Source organism: Myotis myotis, unplaced genomic scaffold, assembly GCF_014108235.1.
Source record: "Myotis myotis isolate mMyoMyo1 unplaced genomic scaffold, mMyoMyo1.p scaffold_m19_p_41, whole genome shotgun sequence".
NCBI lineage: Eukaryota > Metazoa > Chordata > Mammalia > Chiroptera > Vespertilionidae > Myotis > Myotis myotis.
This window is the reverse complement of record NW_023416348.1, coordinates 903356-924461: the sequence shown is the minus strand read 5'-3', so window position 1 is coordinate 924461 and position 21106 is coordinate 903356. Positions and strand designations below refer to the sequence as shown.

General features: G+C 57.2%; 1 protein-coding gene and 1 pseudogene across 15 annotated transcripts in view; one reads left to right on the top strand and one right to left on the bottom strand.

Moving 5' to 3' along the window:
• The window catches only part of KLC1 (kinesin light chain 1), a 49502-nt gene extending 31963 nt beyond the window's left edge, over nucleotides 1-17539 (bottom strand). For 9 of the 15 annotated variants that reach the window (XM_036306370.1, XM_036306380.1, XM_036306371.1 and 6 more), the window contains exon 1: nucleotides 17293-17538. The gene's annotated coding sequence lies outside the window, so the exon portion shown is untranslated. Of the gene's footprint in view, nucleotides 1-17292 lie in introns of all 15 variants that reach the window. The other 6 variants (XM_036306369.1, XM_036306364.1, XM_036306367.1 and 3 more) reach the window with 1 other exon arrangement.
• Nucleotides 11833-11944, top strand: LOC118655078 (annotated as a pseudogene).
• Nucleotides 17540-21106: the final 3567 nt, after the last annotated feature.

Below are 21106 nucleotides of genomic sequence, written 5' to 3'. Positions count from 1 at the left end.
AAAAAAATAGCTTCAGGTGAGGCTTAACGAAAGCGAATACAGAAACCAGACAGTATATATGCAATATGTTAAGAATTCATATCAGCCGAAACCGGTTTGGCTCGGTGGATAGAGCGTCAGCCTGCGGACTGAAAGGTCCCAGGTTCGATTCCGGTCAAGGGCATGTACCTGGGTTGCAGGCACATCCCCAGTGGGAGATGTGCAGGAGGCAGCTGATCGATGTTTCTCTCTCATCGATGTTTCTAACTCTCTATCTCTCTCCCTTCCTCTCTGTAAAAAATCAATAAAATACATTTAAAAAAAAAAAGAATTCACATCACTTCCATATACAGGGTGTCCCAAAATTCACGCAAGAAGTAATTTTGATAGAAAACACAGATTTGTAATTAAAAATTGTAAATTTTTTATAGATTCATAAAGTATACAGTATAGGGTTATGTGTGGAATAGCATATCAGGTAAATGGCCTCCACGGCTTTGCTGGCACATACGCACTCTTTTGTTGAAATTTTCCATGACCATTTTGCATAAATGTGGCTGAATTTCGATGAGGCTCATTTTCATCTTGATGGCTTGGTTAATCGACAAAACTGTCGCATTTGGGGTTCAGAAAATTCACGAGTGATTGTTGAGAAACAAATGCATCCACAACATGTCACTGTTTGGTGCGGATTTGGGGCTGGAGGCATCATCGGACCATTCTTCAAAGATGCGGCTGCTCAGGCAGTAACAGTTAGTGGTGCTCGCTATCGCGACATGATAATCCAGTTTTTTGTGCCTAAATTGCAAGACATGGATGTGGACGACGTGGTTTCAACAAGACGGTGCCACATGCCATACAGACCGAGAAACAATTCAATTGCTGCGTGAGTCATTTCCTGGCCGTGTAATTTCCCGTTTTGGTGATCAGAATTGGCCGCCCAGATCATGTGTATGTGCCAGCAAAGCCGTGGCGGCCATTTACCTGATATGCTATTCCATACATAACCCTATACTGTATACTTTATGAATCGATAAAAAATTCACAATTTTTAATTATAAACCTGTGTTTTCTATCAAAATTACTTCTTGCGTGAATTTTGGGACACCCTTTACACAGTGTGTTATAAGAACACAGCGTCTGCGGCGGTGAGTCAGCTCCCACTGTAACCATGAGGGCAGAAGAGGAACAGAATTTACGCTCTCGCCGCCCTGCTGGAGCGCCTGGCAGTGACCACACCGCGCACGTGCGCACGGGCACACACGCCTGTGCCTCTCAGAGCCCACCACCCAGACAACAGTAACACCTAAGCGGGCTGTCGGAGGGCAGGCAGCGGAACCTCTTCCACCCTCACAGACAGGAAGAGCTGCCGCCTCCGCACAGTAACGACAGACCCCCTGACGCCGAGAGGAGAACAGGAACGCTGCACACGCGGACACGGACCGGCGAAGCTTAGAGCAGAACCGCCAGGCTCTCGGGCCCGGCCCGGCCCGCCTTAGACGCCTCTGGCTCACAAAGACTGAATTTCCGCCTCACGGGTTACCGTGTCAGCGTCACGGGATGATCTCGCGTCCATCTCGGCACCTGATAGCGCGTCAGCGCGCCCTCACACAATCACACACTCTACGAATTAGCAGGCGAGACGATCTTCCACCATCTGGCAAATTTTATTTACCACAACCGTCCCCCTCTCAAAAATTAACAAAAAGAGAGCCAAGGCCAGCAAAGGCAAGGGCATCACCTGGGCCACTTTATCGTGCTGTATGACTTACAGATCAACTTCTTTATTTTACTGATTTCTGAAGAGAGAGAGAGGAAGGGAGGAGAGAGGGGAGGGCGATTTGGTGTTCCCCTTGTTTATGCATCATTGGTTGATTCTTGTATGTGCCCTGACCAGGGATCAAACCTGCACCCTTGGCGCAGCGGGACGACGCTCTAACCACTGAACAACCTGGCCAGGGCCCTTACGTATCAGTTTTTCAAGAAAGGAATGTGGATGCACAGAGAGAGGACAGCCGAGAAGGAAGCGTGCTCTTCTGGCCGCTCTTGGCCAGGACACGTACCTCCTGCAGACACAGCAAAGGGAAGCAGAGAGAAAGGAAGCAAGACGGCCCACGGCGTCTGAGATGCTTTCCAAGAGACTCCGAGCTGCACAGTGGGAAGCCCTGCAGCCAGCGGCCCGGCCTCCTCTACACACCGCCACAGGCCCTGGGAGCACTGGGCGGGCGCTCCTGCCCCACGGGGCGTGGAAAAGCAAGAGCCTAATGCGCCTGCAGAAAACACCCACGTTCAATCAGGAAGTGAGCACTCAGGCCACGGCCTGCATGACACGTGATGCCAAAGGTGATGGGTGAGGAGGTAGGTGGGCCTTCGGGAGGTCATGAGCGGAGGCCTCAGGAAAGGGATTAGCACTCTTTTTTAACATGTATATATTTAAAATTGATATCAGAGAGGAAGGGAGAGGAAGAGAGAGATAGGAACATCAATCATGAAAGTGAATCATCGATCGCCTGCCTCCTACAGGCCCCCCTCTAGGGACCGAGCCTACAACCTGGGCATGTGCCCTTGACTAGAATCGAACCCAGAACCCTCCGTCTGCAGGCCTACACTCTATCCACTGAGCCAAACCAGCTAGGGTGGGATTGGTGCTCTTTTAATAAAAGGCCCCATAGACCTTCCTCCCCCTTCCGCCACATGAGGACACAGCAAGAAGATGGTGTCAGCCCTGACCTGTTTGGCTTGGTGGATAGAGGGTCGGCCTGCGGACTGAAAGGTCCGAGGTTCGATTCTGATCAAGGGCATATACCTTGGTTGCGGGCACATCCCCAGTGGGAGTTGTGCGGGAGGCAGCTGATCGATGTTTCTCTCTCATCGATGTTTCTAGCTCTCTATCCCTCTCCCTTCCTCCCTGTAAAAAATCAATAAAATAAAATAAAATAAAAAGTAGAAGATGGTGTCTATGAGCCAAAGCAGATCCCCACCAGACACTGACTCTGCCAGCACCATCATCTTGGACTTCCCAGCCTCCACCACTGTGAGAACTAAATGTCGGATGGTATTCTGCTACAGCAGCCAGGTGGACTAAGACATTCTGTATCTTGGAACCCAACATTACAGAGTGTGTTGTGGATTAAATGATACAACTGTCAAAGCTTGGAAAATTAGATGAAAGAGCCACCAATTCCACCCTGGTACACACCCACGAACAATGGAAACATGCTTACGTCAGCATTTGCCAACAAATGCTCCAAAACTAAAACGGGGCCGGTGTGAACCCTGCACACCAGTGCTGTGGCATCATTCGTAATAACCGAAGTGTGAAACCACCCAAACGTCCATCAGCCGGTGAATGGACGGATAACGAAACGGCACAGCCACAGTGGAACAGGTGGGTATCAAAAGGAACTGAATGCTGGTCCACACTACAGCACGGACAGCGCTGCGCCCCTAAACAAAGCCAGACCGAGGCACACAGCGCTGACTCCACTGACATGAGGGGCCACAGAATCAGAAAGTAGGTGAGTGGTGGCCACGGCGGGAGGGAGAGGGGACGGGTACAGCTTTCTTGCCAGGCTGATGAAATGTCGGGAGCTAGACAGTTGTACAGCCCTGTACATTTTGTCATATGTGAACCATATCTCAGTAAAATATATCCAGAATTTTTAAAAATATATTTGTATTGATTTCAGAGAGAAGGGAGAGAGAGAGAGAGAGAGAGAGAGGTACAAACATCAATGATGACAGAGAATCATTGATCGGCTGCCTCCTGCACGCCCCACACTGAGGACCGAGCCCACAACCCGCGCCTGTACCCTTGACTGGAATCGAACCCGGGACCCTTCAGTCCACAGGCTGACGCTCTATCCACTTAGCCACACCAGCCAGGGCATATGCCCAGAACTTTTAAATTAAATGATTCAAATAAAAGAAACCAAAGCACACAGCCCCACTTTGGGGTCTCTCTATGTTAGCCCCGTCAGGAGTCCCAGGACGCTCACTCCCGTCTCTCAGCCTCGCTCCCCCTGAGAAACAGGAATCTCAAGCCTCTCCAATGGACCTGGAATTTTCCAAATACTTAACCTTTTGTGACTACTAGGTGTACCAGTTAATAATGCGGATTTTTTTCAATAGATGGAGTTACACATATGTTGATGTATATGCGATTTGATATGTATGCTATTTTGTTGTATTGACAGCAAGCTTCAAAACTTCATATGTCAAATTTGCTGAAGGTGTTAACATCATAGATATTTTTACGCTTGAAAATGTTGAGCCCTAACTGGTTTGGCTCAGTGGATAGAGCGTAGGCCTGCGAACTGAAAGGTCCCAGGTTCGATACCGGTCAAGGGCATGTACCTTGGTTGTGGGCACATACCCAGTAGGGGGCGTGCAGGAGGCAGCTGATCCATGTTTCTCTCTCATCAATGTTTCTAACTCTCTATCCCTCTCCCTTCCCTTCTGAAAAATACCAATAAAAATTTTTTTAATAAAAATATGTTGAATTTCGTGCCAAAAAAAAGAGCATTTGAGGGAAGTTTTAATTCATTAGCTTATTTTGAAGAACAAGTTGCCATATACTTCGGGAAGCTTATGGTGAACATGCTCCATCTCAATATACTTGTGGTCGCTGGTTTAAACGCTTTGAAAGTGATGATTTCTATGTGAAAGACAAAGAACGTCCAGGTCAACCGAAAAAGTTTGAAGTCCAACAATTACAAATATTATTGGATGAAGATGCGTGTCAAACTCAAAGACAACTTGCAGGAAGATTAAGCGTTGCTCAGCAAACAATTTCCGATCGTTTACAAGCAATGGGAAAGATTTTAAAGGAAGGAAAATGGATGCCACATCAACTGAACGAAAGACAATGGAAAACCGAAAAGTCATCAGGAAAATGTTGTTTCAATGGCACGAAAGAAAGTCTTTTTTGCATTGAATTGTGACTGGCGATGAAAAGTGGATTTATTTTGAGAATCCCAAATGCACAAAATCATGGGTTGATCCAGGTCAACCATCAACATCGCCTGCAAGGCCAAATGGCTTCAGATAGAAAACAATGCTCTGCGTTTGGTGGGATCAGGGCGTGTGGTGTATTATGAGCTGCTAAAACCAGGTGACACCGTTAATACTGATTGCTGCCGCCAACAAATAATCAATTTGAACCACACTTTGATCGTGTAACAAACAGAATGTGCCAGAAGACACGGCAAAGTAATTTTGCTTCATGATGACGCACCATCACACACTTCAAAACCAGTTAAAGACACGTTAAAAGATCTTGCCTGGGAAGTATTAACCCACCCGCCGTATTCACCAGACCTTCCTCCTTCAGATGACCACTTATCCCGACCGATGACACACGCACTTTCTGAGCAGCACTTCAAATCATACAAAGTGGAAAATCGGGTCTCTGAATGGTTTGCCTCAAAACAAGAAAAGTTCTATTGGGACGGTATCCACAAATTACCTGAAAGATGGGGAAATGTGTAGCCAGCGATGGACATTACTTTGAATAAAGAACTTTTGATATTTCTCTTGAAATTACTGTGTTTTCTTTGATTACAAAATCCACCATTATTAACCGGTACACCTAGTAAAATGCACAGTAACCAATGGTAATATTAGTAGTAAAATGTACGTATTTTTGGTTCTGAAATTTCAGAACAAAAACTATACAGTGAAGAGTCAAAGGGGATACAATTTGCTTGAAAAGAGGTGAGACAGAACAGTGCTGACTTTTCAGATGTTGGGCTTTGTTCTTGGAGGGACAGAGGACAGCAGTGGGAACAGGGGTGTCACCTCGAGCTTATAGGACACAGTGAAGTTCCTATTTGAGCAAAATCTACAACGGTCTCCTGGAGCCTCAGTCTCATTCGAATCATGACGTCGCTGAATGGAAGCACAGCCGTGATGCCCTCTGTGGTCAGGCAGTGAGCGATTTTATCCTCTAAAGCAGTGCTTCTCAGCCTGGGCTGCACATCAGAATCCCCTGGGAATCTTTTTTAAACCCTGATTTCTGGGCCTCATCCCCCGAAAATTCTGTTTCTTTGTTACTCATGTTGTGGCCCCACCCCAGGACAAAGAAACAGAATTTCTGGAGGATGAGGCCCAGAAATCAGGATTTTAAAAAGATTCCCAGGGGATTCTGATGTGCAGCCAAGGTTGAGAGCCACTGCTCTAACTCACAGCGCACAGCGCACAGCGCACAGCACACGAACACAGCGCACAGCACACGCGCACAGCACACGAACACAGCGCACAGCACACGGGCACAGCACACGAACACAGCACACAGCACACGCGCACAGCGCACAGCACACGCGCACAGCACACGAGCACAGCGCACAGCACACGAGCACAGCGCACAGCACACAGCACACGCGCACAGCACACGCGCACAGCGCACAGCACACGCACACAGCGCACAGCACACGCGCAGAGCACACGCACATAGCGCACAGCACACGCGCACAGCGCACAGCACACGCGCACAGCACACACACACAGCGCACGCACACAGCGCACAGCACACGCACACAGCGCACAGCACACGCACACAGCGCACAGCACACGCACACAGCACACGCACACAGCGCACAGCGCACAGCACACGCGCACAGCGCACAGCACACGCGCACAGCGCACAGCGCACAGCACACGAGCACAGCACACGAGCACAGCACACGCGCACAGGGCACAGCAAACAGCACACACACACAGCACACGCGCACAGCGCACAGCACACGCACACAGTGCACAGCACACGCGCACAGCGCACAGCACACGCGCACAGCACACGCACACAGCGCACAGCACACAGCGCAAAGCACACGCGCACAGCACACGCGCACAGGGCACAGCAAACAGCACACACGCACAGCACACGCGCACAGCGCACAGCACACGCGCACAGCACACGCGCACAGCACACGCGCACAGGGCACAGCAAACAGCACACACGCACAGCACACGCACACAGTGCACAGCACACGCGCACAGCGCACAGCACACGCGCACAGCGCACAGCACACGAACACAGCGCACAGCACACGCGCACAGCACACGAACACAGCGCACAGCACACGGGCACAGCACACGAACACAGCGCACAGCACACGCGCACAGCACACGCGCACAGCGCACAGCACACAGCACACGCGCACAGCACACGCGCACAGCGCACAGCACACGCGCACAGCGCACAGCACACGCGCACAGCACACACACACAGCGCACGCACACAGCGCACAGCACACGCACACAGCGCACAGCACACGCGCACAGCACACAGTGCACAGCACACGCGCACAGCACACAGCACACGCGCACAGCGCACAGCACACGAACACAGCGCACAGCACACGAACACAGCGCACAGCACACGCGCACAGCACACGAGCACAGCGCACAGCACACAGCACACGCGCACAGCACACGCGCACAGCGCACAGCACACGCACACAGCGCACAGCACACGCGCAGAGCACACGCACATAGCGCACAGCACACGCGCACAGCGCACAGCACACGCGCACAGCACACACACACAGCGCACAGCACACAGCGCACAGCACACGCACACAGCGCACAGCACACGCGCACAGCACACGCGCACAGCGCACAGCACACGCGCACAGCACACGCACACAGCGCACAGCACACGCGCACAGCGCACAGCACACGCGCACAGCACACGCGCACAGCGCACAGCACACAGCGCACAGCACACGAGCACAGCACACGAGCACAGCGCACAGCACACGCGCACAGCAAACAGCACACGCGCACAGCACACGCGCACAGCGCACAGCACACGCACACAGTGCACAGCACACGCGCACAGCGCACAGCACACACGCACAGCACACGCACACAGCGCACAGCACACGCACACGCACACAGCGCAAAGCACACGCGCACAGCACACGCGCACAGCACACGCGCACAGGGCACAGCAAACAGCACACACGCACAGCACACGCGCACAGTGCACAGCACACGCGCACAGCGCACAGCACACGCGCACAGCACACGCGCACAGGGCACAGCAAACAGCACACACGCACAGCACACGCACACAGTGCACAGCACACGCGCACAGCGCACAGCACACACCGCACAGCACACGCACACAGTGCACAGCACACGCGCACAGCGCACAGCACACACGCACAGCACACGCACACAGTGCACAGCACACGCGCACAGCGCACAGCACACACCGCACAGCACACGCGCACAGCGCACAGCATACGCGCACAGCACACAGCGCACAGCACACACACACAGCACACGCGCACAGCGCACAGCGCACAGCACACGCACACAACGCACAGCACACGCACACAGCGCACAGCACACGCACACAGTGCACAGCACACAGCGCACAGCACACGCACACAGCGCACAGCACACGCACACAGCGCACAGCACACGCGCACAGCACACACGCACAGCACACGCACACAGCGCACAGCACACAGCACACACACAGCACACGCACACAGCGCACGCGCACAGCACACAGCACACAGCACACAGCACACACACAGCGCACGCACACAGCACACAGCGCACTGCGCACTGGGCACGCACACAGCACACAGCACACACACAAAGCGCACGCACACAGCACACAGCACACTGCGCACGCACACAGCGCACAGCACACGCACACAGTGCACAGCACACACGCACAGCACACGCACACAGCGCACAGCACACGCGCTCAGCACACGCACACAGTGCACAGCACACGCACACAGCGCACGCACACAGCACACACACACAGCACACAGCGCACTGCGCACGCACACAGCACACGCACACAGCACACACACAGCACACACACAGCGCACAGCACACACACAGCGCACAGCGCACAGCACACACACAGCACACAGCGCACAGCGCACTGCGCACACAGCGTGCTGACTGTATTTACTGTGCGCTGCCCCGCCCCAACGAGGAGTCACTGTCCACCGAGGCCAGACGGGCTCCATCAGCTGGGACCACCCGGAGCTCGCCAGGAGCCTCCCACATGGAAAGGGCAGGCACTTCCTGCTTCCCCACTGCAGCTCTTCTGCTCTCATCTTCCCCTCTCTCCTCTATCTGACGCTCTCACCTCCTCTTCTAAAGGTGAGTCACAGAATGAAATGAATGGCTGAATCGTGCTGGCCTAAGTCACAGAAATGCATAGTGACTGTGTGAAAATGAGACTCCTTAGTTACAGCCTCCACTCTGAATCCGCTCCCATCCTAAAACCGTAAGCCGCTGGATACATAAAGCAGGGCTTTGCCGGGCGGGCTCTGCGGCAGGCGCCCCGGCGGAATGAGGGTGTGAAGGAGACCGGCTCTTCCCACAGCCCTGCCCAGGAGGCAGGAGGGCCGTGCACCAGGCACACGAGCTTCAGGCCCTCGCCCTCTCCAACAACCTGACCACCACCGGCCTTGAGGTGCCGCATCCCAGGAACAGGGCTCTCCGCCTGCCAATGGCCAGCACCGCCACAGAGGAACAGCTGTCCAAGGCCAGCCCTGCCCTGGCCGGTTTGGCTCAACTGAATGGTCCTGGGTTCGATTCCCGGTCAAGGGCACGTACCCCTCTCTCTCTGCCCCCCCACCTCCTCCCTCCCTCCCAGTCTCTCTGGAAATCAAAGCGGGGCGGGGTGGGGGGGTGGGGGATGCTCAGATGAGGATTTAAAAAAACAGGCCAGGCCTCCCACCTCTGGGCAGGGCACCGAGGCCATTTAATTTGCCTAAGACCACAGGCCCCTCTTTTCAGGTGCAAACGGGAAGCAGGAGACACGACTGGGAAGGTGCTCCATGAAGCCAGGAGCACCCACTTTTTCCTAAAACAAGGATGAATGAGCCCCAGCGAGGCCGAGGCCGACGTCGCTACTGCAAGTCCCTGGTTGGACAAGCGGAGAGGAAACAGCTTCGTGGGCCAGTGCGCCTGAGAACGCGCACAGGTGCTGCGTGTAGAGAGCACTGGCTCCCACGTGGGAAGAACTGTTTATTCCAAACGAAAAACGCCAGCGGCGCAGCATCCTAGCAGAAGCGAAGTTGGGCCCGGCCAGCGTGGCTCAGTAGTTGAGCGTCAACCTATGAACCAGGAGGTCACGGTTTGGTTCCCGGTCAGGGCACATGCCGGGGCTGTGGGCTCCATCCCCAGCAGAGGGTGTGCAGGAGGCAGCCGATCAGTGATTCTCATCATTGATGTTTCTATCTCTCTGTCCCTCTCCCTTCCTCTCTGAAACCAGTAAAAATAAAAATTTTTTAAAAAAAGAAGCGAAGTTGGTATGTAAGTGGCAACCAATGGCTGGTCTGCGTGGAGTGCCTTTCCTCCTACCCGGACAAAGGCCATTACAGAGACCAGCTGAACCCAGCTCTCCTGGCAGGGAGGAAGGGGGAGGGGCAGAGGCAGGGGAGAGGAGCAGCTCTCACTCACACCTTTACATCTTTCCGATTGATCAGTGGGTGCTCCCAAGGCAGCATACATTTCCTAATTATTTAAAAACATGAACAGAGACCATAACAGGAGACAGGAACCATAAGAGAAAAAAAATGATACACTGGACTTCAGCAAATTTTAAAAGTACTGGGTGAGAGAAAGCAAAAATAAAAAAAGATGGGACAAGCTTTGACTAAATGAATAAAGCCTCTAATTTCCTTAAAGAAAATTTAAAATGCACAGTCAAAAAAATTAGTTAAGCCACGGGTTGGGAAAGATATTTGCAACCTATGTTTCTGACAGACTTCAACCCAAATATTAAAAAATTCCTACACTCGCCCTGGCCAGTGCTCAGTGGTTAGAGCATCGGCCAGTGGACCGAAGGGTCTGCGGTTCGACTCCCAGTCAAGGGCACATTCATTGGATGCAAGTTCCCCAGCCCTGGTAGGGGCATGTGTGGGAGGCAACCAATTAATATGTCTCTCACGCTGATATATTTCTCTCCCTCCCTCCCTTCCACTCTAGAAATCAATTGGAAAATATATCCTCGTGAAGATTTTTTTAAAAATCCTACCTACATTCAACAATAAAAAGACAAATAACCCAAGTTGTTAAATGGGCAAAAACCCTTAGAACAGACACTGCACAAAAGCAGGTGCCCCAAAGGCCAGCAGGCAGGGAGGAAGCGCCCATCGCCACTGGCCACCGGTCAGGGGAACCCCCACTGACCCGTGAGGAGGGGCACTGCTCAGGCCGAGGGGCCTGCGGAGCTGGGGGCAGCAGGAGGAGCGGGCGGAGCCGGAATCCCGCTCAGTGCCGCCGGAGGAAGAGGCCCAGCCCCCTGCGAACCGGCAGGTTCCTGAAACGTCGGACGGCCAGCCCTGACAGAACGCCCCCAGAAGTGCACCTAGAGAAGATGGCTACTGCGGCAGGGCCACAGGCGGCCCCTCGGAACGAGAGGAAAGAACTGCAGGGACGCACGCAACAACAGGGATGACTTTCAAGGGCTGTGCTGACGACAGAGGCTAGATGCGCGCGCGCACACTCACACTCACACTCACACACACACACTGCATAACGTCACTCACCTGACATCCTAGAACAGGTAGAACCAACCTGTGGTCATAGAAACAGAGCCGTGTTGCTGTGGGGGGATGACTGACGTCTGGCAAGGGGCGTAAGGGGACTTTCTGGGCCCTATTTTTTGTTGTTAATCCTCACCTGAGGATATATTTTTCCATTAATTTTTAGAGAGTGGAAAGAAGGGGAGAGACAGAGAGAAACACCGATGTGAGAGAGACATATTGACTGTTGCCTCCCACACATGTCTGGGCTCTATTTTTTTTTTAACCTGTTTATAAAGTAATCTCGGTGTATTGTCACTGCAGTAAAGACGACCGCCTCAGCTTTGTGCAGTGGCAGTATCGTAGCCAATGAGATTTATCCGAGGCTCATTGTTGCTAATTTTAAAAAAAAGAAAGACTACCACCTCACAATTTTTTAAATATATTTTTATTGATTTCCGAGAGGAAGGGAGAGGGAGATAGAAACATCAATGATGAGAGAGAATCACTGATTGGCTGCCTCCTGCGCGCCCCCTACTGGGGAAGGAGCCTGCAACCCAGGCATGTGCCCTGGACTAGAATCAAACCCGGGACCCTTCAGTTCGAAGGCCGACGCTCTATCCACTGAGCACACCAGTTAGGGCTGGGCTCTACTTTGATATGTATTAATCAAAACTGAGGGAACAGTATACTGAAAATCTCAGTATTTCACTGCATACAAATTACATTTCAATATTAAAGCAGAATTTCCTAGCTGCTGTATATGAATGCTGTGTGGACTCAGACATTGTTATTCGGATGTTGACTGCAGACAGCTATGAATGGTCTGGTTCTGAGAACACAATGAAGTCGAACTGTGACAGGCAGATTAAGATGCCTCCCCCCAAGATTCTCAGCCCCTGGTGCACCCACACCTTCTCCCAGTTATTCACTCAACCACTGATTGGGGGACTGCAGTGCCGGGGTTCTGCAGATGTAATGAAAGTCCCAACCAGCTGATCTTAAAACAGGGCGGGATCCGGTGGGCCTGGCCCAATCACGTGAGCCCTGTCGATCTGGGTCTGAAGTCAGAGAGGCAGTGTGAGGCAAGAGGGGCTGCAGGAGGCTCCCCACAACTGGCTTTGAGCGGAGGACCTGAGAGAGCCAGCCAGCAAGGCAACCGGGTCGCCAGCCCCTCAACCAAAAGAACTGAATTCTGCTGCTCTGAGCTTAGGGAGGAACGCCGAAGCCACGCCACAGACACTGGGCGTGAACTACATTGTTATTTAGTTATTTAGAGAGAGAGAGAGAGAGAGAGAGGGAGGGAGGGAGGGAGGGAGAAGCAACCACCATCTTTTTTGGAATACAGGATGACGCACCAACCAACGGAGACACGGGGCCAGGGCAAGCTTGGCATTATTGATTATCCTGATTGGTGATAACCAGGCTGTTTTAAGTAAAAGACTTGAGCCGGAAGCCCGCCTCACAGCCAGGTCCCGCTGGGTTAAGTAGCTTGCCCTCTCTAGCCACATGCCTCCACGTAGAATAGAGGCGGGCCCTGCCGGAGTGCCATCCTGATGCACCAAGGTTTCCGGTTTGATGCCCAGTCAGGGCCCATACTAGAAGCAACCAATGATTGCATGGATGGGTAGGACAACAAATTGGTTTCTCTCTCTCTTTCTCTCCCCTCTCTCCCCTCTCATTAAAACCAATTTAAAAAAAATGGAGGTGGTTAAAGCACCAATTTTACCTGGTATGGCGCTCACCTCACCATTATCAGTTTTACTAGTATTAGCAGTAGCACAGTAAACTTCAGAGGCAGGGACATTCAAAAGCATAGATCCAAACTGCTTTCACCTGCCTCCAAAAATTCAAACAGAACAGTCATCCTTCATTTTTGATCTGAGAGCAGTCAGCCAGGAGGCTGCGGGCGCCTGGCGCAGGTGCCTGGGAGAGAAGGCAGGTCCTGTTGCTGTCACTCAGCCCTCGGAATCAGCCCTCCCTCCTCAGAAGGACTGCTCTCAGGGAAAAGGTGGAAGGTCATTAATAACCTCCTAGACGCCGAATCCAGCAGACTTTTCTGTCCTTGGCCTCTGAGCCAATGTGAGTGACCAAGCCCCGCCCTCCCGCTTCCCAGGGCGCACCCTGCTGCCCTTCAGGGCCACTCCGGCCACGGTCAGAGGCTCCAGCAGAGGTCGCGAAGGACACGCAACTGGCTTTAGCCAACATGATGCCACCTCTCAAATCTTTATCTCCAGCATAAATCTGTCTTGAGCTCCAGCCCTAACCCTCCAACTGCCAGCTAGTACCCCGGCCGCCCAAACACTTCAGATTTAACCCAAACCCAGTGCGAAGTCCCCTCTGCCTGACCAGCCCATGTGACCCAGAGACAAGAAGTCCCTCTAGGTGCTTTCCTTCAACACGTTTACTAAGCGGGTCCGGCCAGGCACTGCCCATGCATAAACAGGTGAAAATCCCACCTTGGTCCCAGCCAGGCACTGCCCATGCATAAACAGGTGAAAATCCCACCTTGGTCCCAGCCAGGCACTGCCCATGCATAAACGGGTGAAAATCCCACCTTGGTCCCAGCCAGGCACTGCCCATGCATAAACGGGTGAAAATCCCACCTTGGTCCCAGCCAGGCACTGCCCATGCATAAACAGGTGAAAATCCCACCTTGGTCCCAGCCAGGCACTGCCCATGCATAAACGGGTGAAAATCCCACCTTGGTCCCAGCCAGGCACTGCCCATGCATAAACGGGTGAAAATCCCACCTTAGTCCCAGCCAGGCACTGCCCATGCATAAACGGGTGAAAATCCCACCTTGGTCCCAGCCAGGCACTGCCCATGCATAAACAGGTGAAAATCCCACCTTGGTCCCAGCCAGGCACTGCCCATGCATAAACGGGTGAAAATCCCACCTTAGTCCCAGCCAGGCACTGCCCATGCATAAACAGGTGAAAATCCCACCTTAGTCCCAGCCAGGCACTGCCCATGCATAAACGGGTGAAAATCCCACCTCGGGGAGCAGGAGGTGAGGGAGGGGCAGGCAGTGGGCCACGTAAGGAAATAATGAAGGACACCCTAAGTGCACAGGAAGTGCAGTGCTCAGGAGCGGGGCAGTGCAGACCCACACCCAGAGAGGTGCGCCTCAGGCAGGGCAGACGGGGCGGGGTGCTCACAGGACTCTGGGAACATTCAGCAGAGGAGTGAGGGACCCACATGTTTCAGTAGTTTGCTCTGGCTGCCCATGCTGCCCTCCCCTCCCCCTGCCTGCAGCCCCAGCCTTCCCCAGTCTACCCGGCCCCAAATCAAGGCTACTCCACCCACCGTTCCTCTGCTCCTGCTGGCACTGCCCTCACTCCGCTCTCAGTCCCCACTTGGTATAACGGCTCCCTAACTAGTCTCATCTCGGTTCTAAGCACCTGCCACACTCCCTAAGCTCCTTCTAAATGTCACCTCACTCCTGGAGTCCTCCAGCCCTCCTTCCACACTCAGGATGGAAGCACCCCAGGCATGTTGTTCAAGCTGGTCCCGACCTCACCTTTCCATCTCACTCACCTAGCTCCCACCCCAGCTCCCACCCCAGCACCCACCCCAGCACCCACCCCAGCCCCCACCCCAGCCCTCACCCCAGCTCCCACCCCAGCCCCCACCCCAGCCCTCACCCCAGCTCCCACCCCAGCTTCCACCCCAGCACCCACCCCAGTTCTCACCCCAGCTTCCACCCCAGCTCCCACCCCAGCTCTCCCTGTGCAGCACCACTACCTCCAGCCCCACCCTCAAGTGGCCTCCCCTCTGGAATCACCTCCTGGGGCAGCACAGCCCTAGATCTAATCAGGGTGCATCCATGTCCTGTCTGCCCTGCAGAGGGCAGCTCCCAGGGCAGCCAGTAGCCCTGGTCTTCATCTGGGCATCACCACCTGCTAATTAGCACATCACCTGCCATTCCGTTGGTTCTCAATAGACAAGGCCAAGTTTCACCATCCTGACAGGCCACTCCTTTCTATTTTATGCCCCAAAATCTGACACTTAAAATGTGCTTGTACTTGTATTTAGGATATTACTCATCACTTTGTTAAAGTTCTGGTTTCTTATCAGATCCCACTTGTTTTCAGATTATACAAATCCCACATTTTACTCCACTTTTGACTTCTCTATTTCTAGTTTTCTTTTTACACAACTGTGCAAAGCTAGTTTCTGTGGAGAGCTGCACCCTGCCTTCCCGCCAGCGTTCTGAGGCTGCTTCCTGACGTGCATTCATTTAAGACGCTCCGTGCCCCTCCCGAGTGGCGTTTCCGGGCACGTCTTCCCACCTTTCCGATGGAATGTCACGGTGCTTTTCCAAGACACGGCCACGCCCGGTGGAGCCAGGCCACAGTGAGGTCACCGCGGGCCTCCACGCCCCTGGGGACACCCAGGGCCGCCAGGCTCGCCGCACCATGATGCTGCATTCTGCGGCCGGGAGAGACTGGCCCTACGTGCCTCCCCTCCCGGAGAATCTTCAATGTTCAGTATCGCAGCTTCCCACAGACACAGGAGACCACACAGCGAACCCAATGCCCACGCGGCTGGTGCCGGTCCGCAAGGAGGCGAACCCGGGACTCGGCCAGGTCCCAACCGTCTCCCCTGTGCCTGGAGCCAGTGCCTCGGACCCACGGCTTCGTCCCGCTGCACGCACGAAAAGCCTTGGCACCTAACCAGCGAAGCAGCCAAGGGCTCGCTGCCCTCTGCGCGGCGCTGTGCGCGAGCGGGGTGTCTCAGGGCTGCCTCCTGGCCCTTCACAAAAACATCATTTTACAAGTATTCCTTCTGGAACGTCTAACGTGACGTCTGCGTTGTTTAAATAAAACAGTAAAGCAATAGGGACCCAAATGCAGGAGTCCTAACGGAGGGTCACACGGCTCTGCCGCCCCCAGTTATAACACTACCCGGCCGCCGCGCGTTAACCTCGCTTTTTTTAATGCTTTGCGTTCAGGTTTTTAAGGAAAGAGCTGCGCCCAAGCCGACAACCAGCGCTCCGGGCGGGCGGCGCCAGCTCGGCGTCCGCGGGTGCACCGGCTCGCGCCGCGTTCAAGGGATGAGAGGGGCCCCGGGGAGGCAGGTCCGGCGGCCTCGGGCGGTCCCCGCGCTTCCCACCGGCCGGGCCCGCAGCGCCCGCGAGCCTGACAGGCGCGCCGGCCCAGGGCGGGGCCGCGGGAGAGGGCGGCGGCCGGAAGGAAGAGGGAGGATTCGGACAAAGCAGAGCCGGCCCGCGCCCCGCCCCGCGCCCCCCGCCCCGCGCGCCGCCTTCCCGGGGGCGGCCACCTCCCCGGCGCGGCTCCCGGGCCGCAGCTGTTCCCGGAGCGGCCGCCCCCGCTCGCAGCTGGGGATGCGGGGAGGAGCCGGGCGGGATGCGGGGTCGGGAGGGAATGTGAGGCCGGGGGTGCGGGGAGGAGCCGGGCGGGATGCGGGGTCGGGAGGGAATGTGAGGCCGGGGGTGCGGGGAGGAGCCGGGCGGGATGCAGGGCCGGGACAAGGATGCAAGCCCGGCGCGGGGACGCGGGGACGCGGGGCCGGTGACAGATGGGATGAGGGGAGGCGCAGAACCGGGCTTCGGGGCCGGAGTGGGAATGTGAGGCCGGGATGCAGAGCAGGACCAGGATGCGGGACGGGGCGGGGCTGCGGGGCCGGGGCGGCGGGGATGCGGGGCCGGAGCCGGGACGCCGGGCCGGGCGGGGATGCGAGGCCGAAGGGACCCGCACCTGGAGGGCCGTGGGTGCGGCGGCGGCCGCAGCGGGAGGCGAGGGAAGGGACGCGGGGGCCGGGCCGCCGCACTCACCGTGCTGCTCGCGGGCGCGCTCGCGCTGTCAGCTCCGGGCCCGGCGCGTGCGCGGGGCGGGACAGCGGGGCCGCCGCCTCGGCCGCTCGGGGGCGACGCCGCGGTCACGAGCGAGGGGCGCCGGCGCGGGCTCCCCGCAGCATCCTCGGCCGTCCGCGCGCTGTCCCCGCGGCTCCCCTCGCTGCCGCCGCCCGCGCCCCTCCGGCTCCTGCCCGCCGCTGCCGCCGCCGAAAATGGCGTCTCGCGCCCCTCCCCCGGCTGGCCCCGCCCCACAATGCCGCGCGCCGCGTGACGTCACCCGCCGGGAGCCGGGGGCGGGGCCGCCGCGCTGCGGGGCTGGGAGCGAGTTCCCCGCGACCGGGATCCGTCTCCGAGGGCCGCGGGTCCCCCCGAGCCCCCCGGACCCTTAGGAAGCCGCCACCGCCCCCAGGGGAAGGGCCTGCGGGCGTGGCTCCCCCCTCCCCTCCGAGGCCCGCCCGGCCCCGCTCCGCGCGAGGGCGCCGCCGGCTGGCGAGAGCCGGAGGGATGGATGCTCAACCGCTGGTGCCCGGCGGAGCAGATGCCCCCTTCCCCCCGCGAGCTGCGCCCACGGCAGCCCTCGCCACTGCACGCCCTGGGGGCGCCCGGGGCTGCAGAGCCAGACCTCCCGCCCTCGCCACCGGGCACCGGGGCTGCAGAGCCAGACCTCCCGCCCTCGCCACCAGGCACCCGGGCTGCAGAGCCAGACCTCCCGCCCGGAGAAGGGCGGCCCGTCAGAGCGCCGAGCCCCTGGGCCTCGCCCCGCTGCGCCCGGCTCCGCAGGCCTGACTCAGCAGCCGGGAGTCCGCTGATTCAGCGGGCAAGGCGCAGCTTGCTTTGTCGGCCACCGGCGTGGACACCCACCCACCCCAGCTGCCGCCGAGGCCCAAGTGCAGGGCCGGGGGCATCATTCGCCTGAGGGGTCCGGGCCAGTCCCCACCCCTGCTTGCTCGGACCGGGCTGCCTCTGCAGAGTTACCGCCCATCCCCGGGCCGGCCGCAGTCACCAGGAAGCACGTGCTGCTGGACTTCCACGGGAGGCCCAGTTACTTTGCTTCCCTTTAAAAATGCAAAGGGCGCCCTAACGGGTTTGGCTCAGTGGATAGAGCGTGGGCCTGCGGACTGAAGGGTCCCAGGTTCGATTCCTTGAGGTTTGATTCCGGTCAAGGGCCTGTACCTTGGTTGCGGGCACATCCCCAGTAGGGAGTGTGCAGGAGGCAGCTGATCCATGTTTCTCTCTCATGGATGTTTCTAACTATCCCTCTCCCTTCCTCTCTGTAAAAAAATCAATAAAATAAATAAAAAATAAAAATGCAGAGGGCTGCTGCCTAGAGGCTCTCTGTGGTGACACAGCACTCCTGGGCGGAGGCAGAGGCATGGCTCAGAGTCAGACAGCCCCTCCACAGGCCCGGGGTGACTCAGCCACACTGCCCTTCGGATGTCACCGCCCCTCACAGCCACCCAGGGCTGGGCATGGCAGCTGTGACCACCATGGTGCGCTGGCCGGGGGAGGTGCCGGCCACCCTGGCCGCCTTCCTCTGCCTGTGACTCAGCTCAGTCACTGTCCCCAAGCAAGAAACCTTAAACCTACGCTGCCCCCTTCCCACGGGTGGTCAAGAGTCTTACCTCCTTCATGTGGCCTCAGCCCGTGTGGTCCCCAGCCCCCTGCCACCATTCCCTTTAGACCTTAGTGCCTGGTCCTTCTATTCTCTCAACAACTGTTTATGGAGCTGGAGTGGTCCCCACAATAAGCCGACAGGCGTTGATAAACAGGACAACAGGGTCCCTGCTCGTGCAGCGCCACGCAGAGACTGAGGTAAGATGATGCCATGGGCAGCGGCCAGGGGCAGGGCTGCACCACAAGGCAGGCAAGTCAGAGGAGACCTAAAGACTAGGAAAGAGCCCTAGTCAGTGTGGCCCAGTGGATAGAGTGTCAGCCTGTGGACTAAAGGGTCCCCAGTTCAATTCCAGTCAAGGACACATGCCTGGTTGCGGACTCCATCCCCGGGAGGGGGAGTGCAGGAGGCAGCTGATCAATGATTCTCTCTCATCATTGATGTTTCTATCTCTCTCGCTCTCCCTTATTTGAAATCAGTGTATATATCATATAAAAAGACTAGGAAGGAGCAAAGCTGAAGGTGAGCCCGCAGGCAGGAAGGAGCCGGGGTGCTGGGAAAGGCCAGCTCATCCCCTCACCTCCCTCACCCCCAGCCTCCTGAACTGGCAAGGCGGCAAAGGCCCCCTCACCCAGGGCAGCGGCTGGAACACCCTCACCCAGGGGCTCCCAGTCAGCGAGCGCCCTGTGGCTGAGCTGCCCTGAACGTCTGTCCGTCCGTCCTCCCTCCTGTTCAGCCCTGGGATCCTCCAGCGGCTCTGAGGCTCGCCAGCCCCCGTCGCAGACGCTGCAGCCGGGCCCTGCCAGTTGGCTTCCTGGAGGAGCCGGCTCCGCTGGAGGGATGGCAGCGCCTGCCCCTTCGCAGACAGGAGCAGAGCTGAGGGCTGGTGCCTTCGCGGTGGGCGGGCCTCAGCGGGGCCCCTCGCTCGGGCAGAACCCGTTTCCTCCGTGTAAACCTGGAGGACCAGGGCCCCGGAGCAACGCGGCTGCAAGTCCTCCAAGCACGCCGGTGGCCACCAGCCCTGTGGGTGAGCCCGGGCCCTGTCCCCGCTGTGCCTCAGGGGCAGCTCCGAGCCTGGGTCAGGGCCTGCCCTGCACCCCGCCCCCGGCAGCCGGCCCGTGGGTTCCTCCAACCCGGGAGTGGCCGCGGGCTTCCTCGCTCCCGGGTGAGTGCCCCTCCGTCCCGGGAAGGCCTGGTGGGAGTGGTCCCCGCCCGGCCTGCTGTCTCCATCCTCGGGCTTCCCCACTGCCGAGGCCCTCATCTCTTCTGACCCGGGTTCCAGCCGAAGCTGGGAGAGCTCAGCGGGCAGCCCCAGACCTGGGGGCGGGGCTGGAGCAGACTCGGAGCAGCCCCGGTGATGGAGCCGCGAGGACAAAGCCGAGGCTGCGGCCGGCTCCAGGCGGAGTGAAAACGCCGCCCTCCCCTCCGGCCTCCTGCAGCTCGCGGGCCCGGCTTCCGGAGGAGCCCAGCACACAGGCTCCCACTGGTCTCACCCCAGCGTGTCCTGAGCGCTCCGGTGGCAGGTGCCAGGCTGGGCCACGGGAGAGCAGGGCGCGACGCCTGACCGCCCACAGCCTGTGGGGCAGAGCCGGCGCCCCGGGTCAGGGGCTGGGGGGGAGCCCTACGTCCCCAGGGGCCACTCACATGGCTGGCAGGGAGGGCCCACAGATGGAGGCCCAAGTGCAGGGGCTGCAGGGAAGGAAGCACAGCGCCCAACACGAACAAACCACACTTCCCTTTGTCTCAGTGGAGAAGGGAGTCCTGTTTACCGTGAGTGTCCATGGCTGCGCTCAGGGGCAGCTCTGGGAGGCACAGGGGCTGGGACTCCCCTGCATCCTGAGGGGCCTGCAGGCCAGTGGGCAGCCCCCACCCCAGTAAAGCGCCTGAGAGGGAGGGAGGGGCGGGAGGAAGAGAGAAGCCAGGGCTCGGGCTGGCAGCAGGCTCGCCCCTCCCCGCGGGCCCCGCCCCATCACAGGCACCGCAGGGCCTGCGCAGAAGCTGCTGAGCCTGAGCCCAGAGGGCGGCCTGGCGGCCATGGAATCAGGACCAGGGTCAGGGCCAACCCGGGCTCCCTCGCTTTGCTCTGCGCCATAGTCACGCCCTGTGGGTCTCTGGCTTCAGCTCTGGAAACGGTGTCTATCAGGTGTCCAAGGTGTTTTTTGTTTCATTTTCTTTATTGCT